This window comes from Hyla sarda, unplaced genomic scaffold (assembly GCF_029499605.1).
Source record: "Hyla sarda isolate aHylSar1 unplaced genomic scaffold, aHylSar1.hap1 scaffold_1275, whole genome shotgun sequence".
Taxonomy (NCBI): domain Eukaryota; kingdom Metazoa; phylum Chordata; class Amphibia; order Anura; family Hylidae; genus Hyla; species Hyla sarda.
This window is the reverse complement of record NW_026607897.1, coordinates 93,835-104,712: the sequence shown is the minus strand read 5'-3', so window position 1 is coordinate 104,712 and position 10,878 is coordinate 93,835. Positions and strand designations below refer to the sequence as shown.

Sequence of the window (10,878 nt, the reverse complement as noted above, 5' to 3'; positions counted from 1 at the left end):
GAAGCAAGCTTCGAAATCGGCCCCCGTTCTCAAAAATCCATTTAATATATGGTCCCCAGATAGGGGACGTATCAGATATTAAACTGATAAGAACAGATACTACACTTGATCTTAGCCAAAAGGCCGAGAAGCGATAACCGTGAAAGGGGCGGGCCCAACAAGGTGCCCTTCATGGGCACTATCACTGCTTGCTGTCAGGGAGGCTGCCAGACAATTTTCCATGCACACTCTGGGCTGGGGGGCAGTCAACCACCAGTACACACAGCAGAACCTAAACCCATACCATTATTGCTAAGCAGCAAGACAGGGGCCCATTGCACTCCCACGGGGCCTTTTTAAATGCAATCCATAACCCGGATTTGCCAGGAACCCTTCTTACTCCTCCTACTTGCATGTGACACTGGGCTTAGGATCTGCATAGGAAACACACACACAAGCACACACCTACCTTTGTTGCCTGCAGATGCCTCCTTGGCTGTCCCCAAACGGTATCAAACCAACACCCACGGGAAGCTGTAAGCATAGAGGACATGCCTGCACCCCATTGGACTTACCTGTGTGGGTTAAATCCGGGTTATTTGACAACCTATGGCGGTGATGGTTCTGCTCAGGCAGAGCAGTGCTGATGCTCCTCATAAAGCTGTCGCTGCTGTGAAGGTTCTAGGTGACATCACAAATCCCTATGGTTACATACACAACAAAGCTGGGTTGTTGTTGTTTACACTCTGCAAGGCCTGTGGAAGTGAGTGACATCATAGCACTGTAGTTCTGAGGGTTCTAGATGGATGCAACAATCTCCTGTTGCTTCTATGAAGGCCATAATAGACGACATCACCAAACAGCTCCATAGTCACATACACAGCAAAGGAGAGATGTTGTTTACACCTAGTGATGTCAGTGGTATTGAGTGACATCACAGCACAGTGCTAAGGCTCCTGGGCCTGGACACAGCAGCGGCTGCAATATCTCAACGGAGAATACGTTTATATATATGTGTGTGTGTGCGCGTATATATATATATATATATATATATATATATATATATATATATATATATATATTTCTCCGCCGAAATCACTTTTAAACCCATTTCCACCTTTTTTTTCCCTTCTCTTCCTCTTACTTTTTTTTCACGTTTTTTTACGTTTTTCTCCTTTTCGCCTCTTTTCTGGGCGTATTATTCTTCTTTTTCTTCTTTTTTTTCGTCTAATGCATACCCCATCAGTGCAGCAATGCTTATTCAATACCGCCAGCAGATGGAGACACTGGGGGATAATTTTCTAAGGATTTATACTGATTTTTCCTGTCTGAATTTGTCGCACAGAAAGTTGCAGGCCAAATATGTGTGACATTTCTGCGACTTTAGCTTCTAGAGCATTTTTACAACATTATACATAGGTGCTGAATACATAAAAAGCGACTGTTCAGCGACAGACAAGTCGCATCGGCTGAAAGTAGGCCAGAATGTCAGTCCATGTTGGAGCAGGTTTAGATACAGTCTAAAGTATAGATCTCAAAGTCTGTGCACAGAATTTAGCAAGGGCCTCGCACCTTCTGATGCATCAGGTAGGTGCACAATAGCATAGCCTAACCCTCTGTACTTTGGTCTATATTGATGCGGGACATAGACAGCCAGCTGATGACCAATCCATTAGTGCAATGGATGGCTGGAAGCATTTGTCTTTGCCTTTGCAATACCACAGAAGCAATGCATGGTCAATGTACAGCAATGACACACCTGTGTGAACAGCCAGGAGACCCCCCCCCCCCCCCCCCCATGTTATGTTACATAGTTACATAGTTAGTACGGTCGAAAAAAGACATATGTCCATCAAGTTCAACCAGGGAATTAAGGGGTAGGGGTGTGGCGCGATATTGGGGAAGGGATGAGATTTTATATTTCTTCATAAGCATTAATCTTATTTTGTCAATTAGGAACATTCAGCACCCACCCGCTATCAAGGCAGCTGCCTATCATGTCATGCCCTACCTGCACAGGTGTGCTGGCTACTCAAATGATCCAATTAAGGAGGCCATTTAGTCAGCAGCAGCAGAAGTCCTGTGCCTGGACGCTCCAACAGCGGCCAGACACAAGCAGAAGCAGCAGAAGCAGCAGCAGCACCACCTTTTGTTTTTTGGCTGCAGCAGCAGCAAGGCCCACAGGGCTGGCTAGCTGGCTAGCCAGCAAGCAGGTAGCAATGAAAGTAGGAATCTTTCTTTTTAACCCTGTAAGGGGGTGGTGCACTGTACCCGAAGATACTGCCATATCGGGTCAATGCATAGGGCGACGGAAGCAAGCTTCGAAATCGGCCCCCGTTCTCAAAAATCCATTTAATATATGGTCCCCAGATAGGGGACGTATCAGATATTAAACTGATAAGAACAGATACTACACTTGATCTTAGCCAAAAGGCCGAGAAGCGATAACCGTGAAAGGGGCGGGCCCAACAAGGTGCCCTTCATGGGCACTATCACTGCTTGCTGTCAGGGAGGCTGCCAGACAATTTTCCATGCACACTCTGGGCTGGGGGGCAGTCAACCACCAGTACACACAGCAGAACCTAAACCCATACCATTATTGCTAAGCAGCAAGACAGGGGCCCATTGCACTCCCACGGGGCCTTTTTAAATGCAATCCATAACCCGGATTTGCCAGGAACCCTTCTTACTCCTCCTACTTGCATGTGACACTGGGCTTAGGATCTGCATAGGAAACACACACACAAGCACACACCTACCTTTGTTGCCTGCAGATGCCTCCTTGGCTGTCCCCAAACGGTATCAAACCAACACCCACGGGAAGCTGTAAGCATAGAGGACATGCCTGCACCCCATTGGACTTACCTGTGTGGGTTAAATCCGGGTTATTTGACAACCTATGGCGGTGATGGTTCTGCTCAGGCAGAGCAGTGCTGATGCTCCTCATAAAGCTGTCGCTGCTGTGAAGGTTCTAGGTGACATCACAAATCCCTATGGTTACATACACAACAAAGCTGGGTTGTTGTTGTTTACACTCTGCAAGGCCTGTGGAAGTGAGTGACATCATAGCACTGTAGTTCTGAGGGTTCTAGATGGATGCAACAATCTCCTGTTGCTTCTATGAAGGCCATAATAGACGACATCACCAAACAGCTCCATAGTCACATACACAGCAAAGGAGAGATGTTGTTTACACCTAGTGATGTCAGTGGTATTGAGTGACATCACAGCACAGTGCTAAGGCTCCTGGGCCTGGACACAGCAGCGGCTGCAATATCTCAACGGAGAATACGTTTATATATATGTGTGTGTGTGCGCGTATATATATATATATATATATATATATATATATATATATATATATTCTCCGCCGAAATCACTTTTAAACCCATTTCCACCTTTTTTTTCCCTTCTCTTCCTCTTACTTTTTTTTCACGTTTTTTTACGTTTTTCTCCTTTTCGCCTCTTTTCTGGGCGTATTATTCTTCTTTTTCTTCTTTTTTTTCGTCTAATGCATACCCCATCAGTGCAGCAATGCTTATTCAATACCGCCAGCAGATGGAGACACTGGGGGATAATTTTCTAAGGATTTATACTGATTTTTCCTGTCTGAATTTGTCGCACAGAAAGTTGCAGGCCAAATATGTGTGACATTTCTGCGACTTTAGCTTCTAGAGCATTTTTACAACATTATACATAGGTGCTGAATACATAAAAAGCGACTGTTCAGCGACAGACAAGTCGCATCGGCTGAAAGTAGGCCAGAATGTCAGTCCATGTTGGAGCAGGTTTAGATACAGTCTAAAGTATAGATCTCAAAGTCTGTGCACAGAATTTAGCAAGGGCCTCGCACCTTCTGATGCATCAGGTAGGTGCACAATAGCATAGCCTAACCCTCTGTACTTTGGTCTATATTGATGCGGGACATAGACAGCCAGCTGATGACCAATCCATTAGTGCAATGGATGGCTGGAAGCATTTGTCTTTGCCTTTGCAATACCACAGAAGCAATGCATGGTCAATGTACAGCAATGACACACCTGTGTGAACAGCCAGGAGACCCCCCCCCCCCCCCCCCCATGTTATGTTACATAGTTACATAGTTAGTACGGTCGAAAAAAGACATATGTCCATCAAGTTCAACCAGGGAATTAAGGGGTAGGGGTGTGGCGCGATATTGGGGAAGGGATGAGATTTTATATTTCTTCATAAGCATTAATCTTATTTTGTCAATTAGGAACATTCAGCACCCACCCGCTATCAAGGCAGCTGCCTATCATGTCATGCCCTACCTGCACAGGTGTGCTGGCTACTCAAATGATCCAATTAAGGAGGCCATTTAGTCAGCAGCAGCAGAAGTCCTGTGCCTGGACGCTCCAACAGCGGCCAGACACAAGCAGAAGCAGAAGCAGCAGAAGCAGCAGCAGCACCACCTTTTGTTTTTTGGCTGCAGCAGCAGCAAGGCCCACAGGGCTGGCTAGCTGGCTAGCCAGCAAGCAGGTAGCAATGAAAGTAGGAATCTTTCTTTTTAACCCTGTAAGGGGGTGGTGCACTGTACCCGAAGATACTGCCATATCGGGTCAATGCATAGGGCGACGGAAGCAAGCTTCGAAATCGGCCCCCGTTCTCAAAAATCCATTTAATATATGGTCCCCAGATAGGGGACGTATCAGATATTAAACTGATAAGAACAGATACTACACTTGATCTTAGCCAAAAGGCCGAGAAGCGATAACCGTGAAAGGGGCGGGCCCAACAAGGTGCCCTTCATGGGCACTATCACTGCTTGCTGTCAGGGAGGCTGCCAGACAATTTTCCATGCACACTCTGGGCTGGGGGGCAGTCAACCACCAGTACACACAGCAGAACCTAAACCCATACCATTATTGCTAAGCAGCAAGACAGGGGCCCATTGCACTCCCACGGGGCCTTTTTAAATGCAATCCATAACCCGGATTTGCCAGGAACCCTTCTTACTCCTCCTACTTGCATGTGACACTGGGCTTAGGATCTGCATAGGAAACACACACACAAGCACACACCTACCTTTGTTGCCTGCAGATGCCTCCTTGGCTGTCCCCAAACGGTATCAAACCAACACCCACGGGAAGCTGTAAGCATAGAGGACATGCCTGCACCCCATTGGACTTACCTGTGTGGGTTAAATCCGGGTTATTTGACAACCTATGGCGGTGATGGTTCTGCTCAGGCAGAGCAGTGCTGATGCTCCTCATAAAGCTGTCGCTGCTGTGAAGGTTCTAGGTGACATCACAAATCCCTATTGTTACATACACAACAAAGCTGGGTTGTTGTTGTTTACACTCTGCAAGGCCTGTGGAAGTGAGTGACATCATAGCACTGTAGTTCTGAGGGTTCTAGATGGATGCAACAATCTCCTGTTGCTTCTATGAAGGCCATAATAGACGACATCACCAAACAGCTCCATAGTCACATACACAGCAAAGGAGAGATGTTGTTTACACCTAGTGATGTCAGTGGTATTGAGTGACATCACAGCACAGTGCTAAGGCTCCTGGGCCTGGACACAGCAGCGGCTGCAATATCTCAACGGAGAATACGTTTATATATATGTGTGTGTGTGCGCGTATATATATATATATATATATATATATATATATATATATATATATATATATATATTTCTCCGCCGAAATCACTTTTAAACCCATTTCCACCTTTTTTTCCCTTCTCTTCCTCTTACTTTTTTTTCACGTTTTTTTACGTTTTTCTCCTTTTCGCCTCTTTTCTGGGCGTATTATTCTTCTTTTTCTTCTTTTTTTTCGTCTAATGCATACCCCATCAGTGCAGCAATGCTTATTCAATACCGCCAGCAGATGGAGACACTGGGGGATAATTTTCTAAGGATTTATACTGATTTTTCCTGTCTGAATTTGTCGCACAGAAAGTTGCAGGCCAAATATGTGTGACATTTCTGCGACTTTAGCTTCTAGAGCATTTTTACAACATTATACATAGGTGCTGAATACATAAAAAGCGACTGTTCAGCGACAGACAAGTCGCATCGGCTGAAAGTAGGCCAGAATGTCAGTCCATGTTGGAGCAGGTTTAGATACAGTCTAAAGTATAGATCTCAAAGTCTGTGCACAGAATTTAGCAAGGGCCTCGCACCTTCTGATGCATCAGGTAGGTGCACAATAGCATAGCCTAACCCTCTGTACTTTGGTCTATATTGATGCGGGACATAGACAGCCAGCTGATGACCAATCCATTAGTGCAATGGATGGCTGGAAGCATTTGTCTTTGCCTTTGCAATACCACAGAAGCAATGCATGGTCAATGTACAGCAATGACACACCTGTGTGAACAGCCAGGAGACCCCCCCCCCCCCCCCATGTTATGTTACATAGTTACATAGTTAGTACGGTCGAAAAAAGACATATGTCCATCAAGTTCAACCAGGGAATTAAGGGGTAGGGGTGTGGCGCGATATTGGGGAAGGGATGAGATTTTATATTTCTTCATAAGCATTAATCTTATTTTGTCAATTAGGAACATTCAGCACCCACCCGCTATCAAGGCAGCTGCCTATCATGTCATGCCCTACCTGCACAGGTGTGCTGGCTACTCAAATGATCCAATTAAGGAGGCCATTTAGTCAGCAGCAGCAGAAGTCCTGTGCCTGGACGCTCCAACAGCGGCCAGACACAAGCAGAAGCAGAAGCAGCAGAAGCAGCAGCAGCACCACCTTTTGTTTTTTGGCTGCAGCAGCAGCAAGGCCCACAGGGCTGGCTAGCTGGCTAGCCAGCAAGCAGGTAGCAATGAAAGTAGGAATCTTTCTTTTTAACCCTGTAAGGGGGTGGTGCACTGTACCCGAAGATACTGCCATATCGGGTCAATGCATAGGGCGACGGAAGCAAGCTTCGAAATCGGCCCCCGTTCTCAAAAATCCATTTAATATATGGTCCCCAGATAGGGGACGTATCAGATATTAAACTGATAAGAACAGATACTACACTTGATCTTAGCCAAAAGGCCGAGAAGCGATAACCGTGAAAGGGGCGGGCCCAACAAGGTGCCCTTCATGGGCACTATCACTGCTTGCTGTCAGGGAGGCTGCCAGACAATTTTCCATGCACACTCTGGGCTGGGGGGCAGTCAACCACCAGTACACACAGCAGAACCTAAACCCATACCATTATTGCTAGCAGCAAGACAGGGGCCCATTGCACTCCCACGGGGCCTTTTTAAATGCAATCCATAACCCGGATTTGCCAGGAACCCTTCTTACTCCTCCTACTTGCATGTGACACTGGGCTTAGGATCTGCATAGGAAACACACACACAAGCACACACCTACCTTTGTTGCCTGCAGATGCCTCCTTGGCTGTCCCCAAACGGTATCAAACCAACACCCACGGGAAGCTGTAAGCATAGAGGACATGCCTGCACCCCATTGGACTTACCTGTGTGGGTTAAATCCGGGTTATTTGACAACCTATGGCGGTGATGGTTCTGCTCAGGCAGAGCAGTGCTGATGCTCCTCATAAAGCTGTCGCTGCTGTGAAGGTTCTAGGTGACATCACAAATCCCTATGGTTACATACACAACAAAGCTGGGTTGTTGTTGTTTACACTCTGCAAGGCCTGTGGAAGTGAGTGACATCATAGCACTGTAGTTCTGAGGGTTCTAGATGGATGCAACAATCTCCTGTTGCTTCTATGAAGGCCATAATAGACGACATCACCAAACAGCTCCATAGTCACATACACAGCAAAGGAGAGATGTTGTTTACACCTAGTGATGTCAGTGGTATTGAGTGACATCACAGCACAGTGCTAAGGCTCCTGGGCCTGGACACAGCAGCGGCTGCAATATCTCAACGGAGAATACGTTTATATATATGTGTGTGTGTGCACGTATATATATATATATATATATATATATATATATATATATATATTTCTCCGCCGAAATCACTTTTAAACCCATTTCCACCTTTTTTTCCCTTCTCTTCCTCTTACTTTTTTTTCATGTTTTTTTACGTTTTTCTCCTTTTCGCCTCTTTTCTGGGCGTATTATTCTTCTTTTTCTTCTTTTTTTTTCGTCTAATGCATACCCCATCAGTGCAGCAATGCTTATTCAATACCGCCAGCAGATGGAGACACTGGGGGATAATTTTCTAAGGATTTATACTGATTTTTCCTGTCTGAATTTGTCGCACAGAAAGTTGCAGGCCAAATATGTGTGACATTTCTGCGACTTTAGCTTCTAGAGCATTTTTACAACATTATACATAGGTGCTGAATACATAAAAAGCGACTGTTCAGCGACAGACAAGTCGCATCGGCTGAAAGTAGGCCAGAATGTCAGTCCATGTTGGAGCAGGTTTAGATACAGTCTAAAGTATAGATCTCAAAGTCTGTGCACAGAATTTAGCAAGGGCCTCGCACCTTCTGATGCATCAGGTAGGTGCACAATAGCATAGCCTAACCCTCTGTACTTTGGTCTATATTGATGCGGGACATAGACAGCCAGCTGATGACCAATCCATTAGTGCAATGGATGGCTGGAAGCATTTGTCTTTGCCTTTGCAATACCACAGAAGCAATGCATGGTCAATGTACAGCAATGACACACCTGTGTGAACAGCCAGGAGACCCCCCCCCCCCCCCCCATGTTATGTTACATAGTTACATAGTTAGTACGGTCGAAAAAAGACATATGTCCATCAAGTTCAACCAGGGAATTAAGGGGTAGGGGTGTGGCGCGATATTGGGGAAGGGATGAGATTTTATATTTCTTCATAAGCATTAATCTTATTTTGTCAATTAGGAACATTCAGCACCCACCCGCTATCAAGGCAGCTGCCTATCATGTCATGCCCTACCTGCACAGGTGTGCTGGCTACTCAAATGATCCAATTAAGGAGGCCATTTAGTCAGCAGCAGCAGAAGTCCTGTGCCTGGACGCTCCAACAGCGGCCAGACACAAGCAGAAGCAGAAGCAGCAGAAGCAGCAGCAGCACCACCTTTTGTTTTTTGGCTGCAGCAGCAGCAAGGCCCACAGGGCTGGCTAGCTGGCTAGCCAGCAAGCAGGTAGCAATGAAAGTAGGAATCTTTCTTTTTAACCCTGTAAGGGGGTGGTGCACTGTACCCGAAGATACTGCCATATCGGGTCAATGCATAGGGCGACGGAAGCAAGCTTCGAAATCGGCCCCCGTTCTCAAAAATCCATTTAATATATGGTCCCCAGATAGGGGACGTATCAGATATTAAACTGATAAGAACAGATACTACACTTGATCTTAGCCAAAAGGCCGAGAAGCGATAACCGTGAAAGGGGCGGGCCCAACAAGGTGCCCTTCATGGGCACTATTACTGCTTGCTGTCAGGGAGGCTGCCAGACAATTTTCCATGCACACTCTGGGCTGGGGGGCAGTCAACCACCAGTACACACAGCAGAACCTAAACCCATACCATTATTGGTAAGCAGCAAGACAGGGGCCCATTGCACTCCCACGGGGCCTTTTTAAATGCAATCCATAACCCGGATTTGCCAGGAACCCTTCTTACTCCTCCTACTTGCATGTGACACTGGGCTTAGGATCTGCATAGGAAACACACACACAAGCACACACCTACCTTTGTTGCCTGCAGATGCCTCCTTGGCTGTCCCCAAACGGTATCAAACCAACACCCACGGGAAGCTGTAAGCATAGAGGACATGCCTGCACCCCATTGGACTTACCTGTGTGGGTTAAATCCGGGTTATTTGACAACCTATGGCGGTGATGGTTCTGCTCAGGCAGAGCAGTGCTGATGCTCCTCATAAAGCTGTCGCTGCTGTGAAGGTTCTAGGTGACATCACAAATCCCTATGGTTACATACACAACAAAGCTGGGTTGTTGTTGTTTACACTCTGCAAGGCCTGTGGAAGTGAGTGACATCATAGCACTGTAGTTCTGAGGGTTCTAGATGGATGCAACAATCTCCTGTTGCTTCTATGAAGGCCATAATAGACGACATCACCAAACAGCTCCATAGTCACATACACAGCAAAGGAGAGATGTTGTTTACACCTAGTGATGTCAGTGGTATTGAGTGACATCACAGCACAGTGCTAAGGCTCCTGGGCCTGGACACAGCAGCGGCTGCAATATCTCAACGGAGAATACGTTTATATATATGTGTGTGTGTGCGCGTATATATATATATATATATATATATATATATATATATATATTTCTCCGCCGAAATCACTTTTAAACCCATTTCCACCTTTTTTTCCCTTCTCTTCCTCTTACTTTTTTTTCACGTTTTTTTACGTTTTTCTCCTTTTCGCCTCTTTTCTGGGCGTATTATTCTTCTTTTTCTTCTTTTTTTTCGTCTAATGCATACCCCATCAGTGCAGCAATGCTTATTCAATACCGCCAGCAGATGGAGACACTGGGGGATAATTTTCTAAGGATTTATACTGATTTTTCCTGTCTGAATTTGTCGCACAGAAAGTTGCAGGCCAAATATGTGTGACATTTCTGCGACTTTAGCTTCTAGAGCATTTTTACAACATTATACATAGGTGCTGAATACATAAAAAGCGACTGTTCAGCGACAGACAAGTCGCATCGGCTGAAAGTAGGCCAGAATGTCAGTCCATGTTGGAGCAGGTTTAGATACAGTCTAAAGTATAGATCTCAAAGTCTGTGCACAGAATTTAGCAAGGGCCTCGCACCTTCTGATGCATCAGGTAGGTGCACAATAGCATAGCCTAACCCTCTGTACTTTGGTCTATATTGATGCGGGACATAGACAGCCAGCTGATGACCAATCCATTAGTGCAATGGATGGCTGGAAGCATTTGTCTTTGCCTTTGCAATACCACAGAAGCAATGCATGGTCAATGTACAGCAATGACACA

The 10,878-nt window shown here is 45.8% G+C and overlaps 4 non-coding genes and 1 pseudogene across 4 annotated transcripts; all 5 read right to left on the bottom strand.

Moving 5' to 3' along the window:
• Nucleotides 1-135, bottom strand: LOC130304482 (U2 spliceosomal RNA; annotated as a pseudogene; the record flags this gene model as incomplete).
• Nucleotides 136-2,234: 2,099 nt separating this feature from the next.
• LOC130304473 (U2 spliceosomal RNA) lies at nt 2,235-2,425 on the bottom strand. Its single transcript, XR_008854241.1, has one exon. It is a non-coding gene; the product is annotated as a U2 spliceosomal RNA (small nuclear RNA).
• A 2,096-nt stretch (nt 2,426-4,521) lies between these two features.
• On the bottom strand, nt 4,522-4,712 carry LOC130304472 (U2 spliceosomal RNA). Its single transcript, XR_008854240.1, has one exon. It is a non-coding gene; the product is annotated as a U2 spliceosomal RNA (small nuclear RNA).
• Nucleotides 4,713-6,815: 2,103 nt separating this feature from the next.
• On the bottom strand, nt 6,816-7,006 carry LOC130304471 (U2 spliceosomal RNA). Its single transcript, XR_008854239.1, has one exon. It is a non-coding gene; the product is annotated as a U2 spliceosomal RNA (small nuclear RNA).
• A 2,092-nt stretch (nt 7,007-9,098) lies between these two features.
• LOC130304469 (U2 spliceosomal RNA) lies at nt 9,099-9,289 on the bottom strand. The gene has a single exon (XR_008854238.1). It is a non-coding gene; the product is annotated as a U2 spliceosomal RNA (small nuclear RNA).
• Between the last annotated feature and the right edge of the window lie 1,589 nt (nt 9,290-10,878).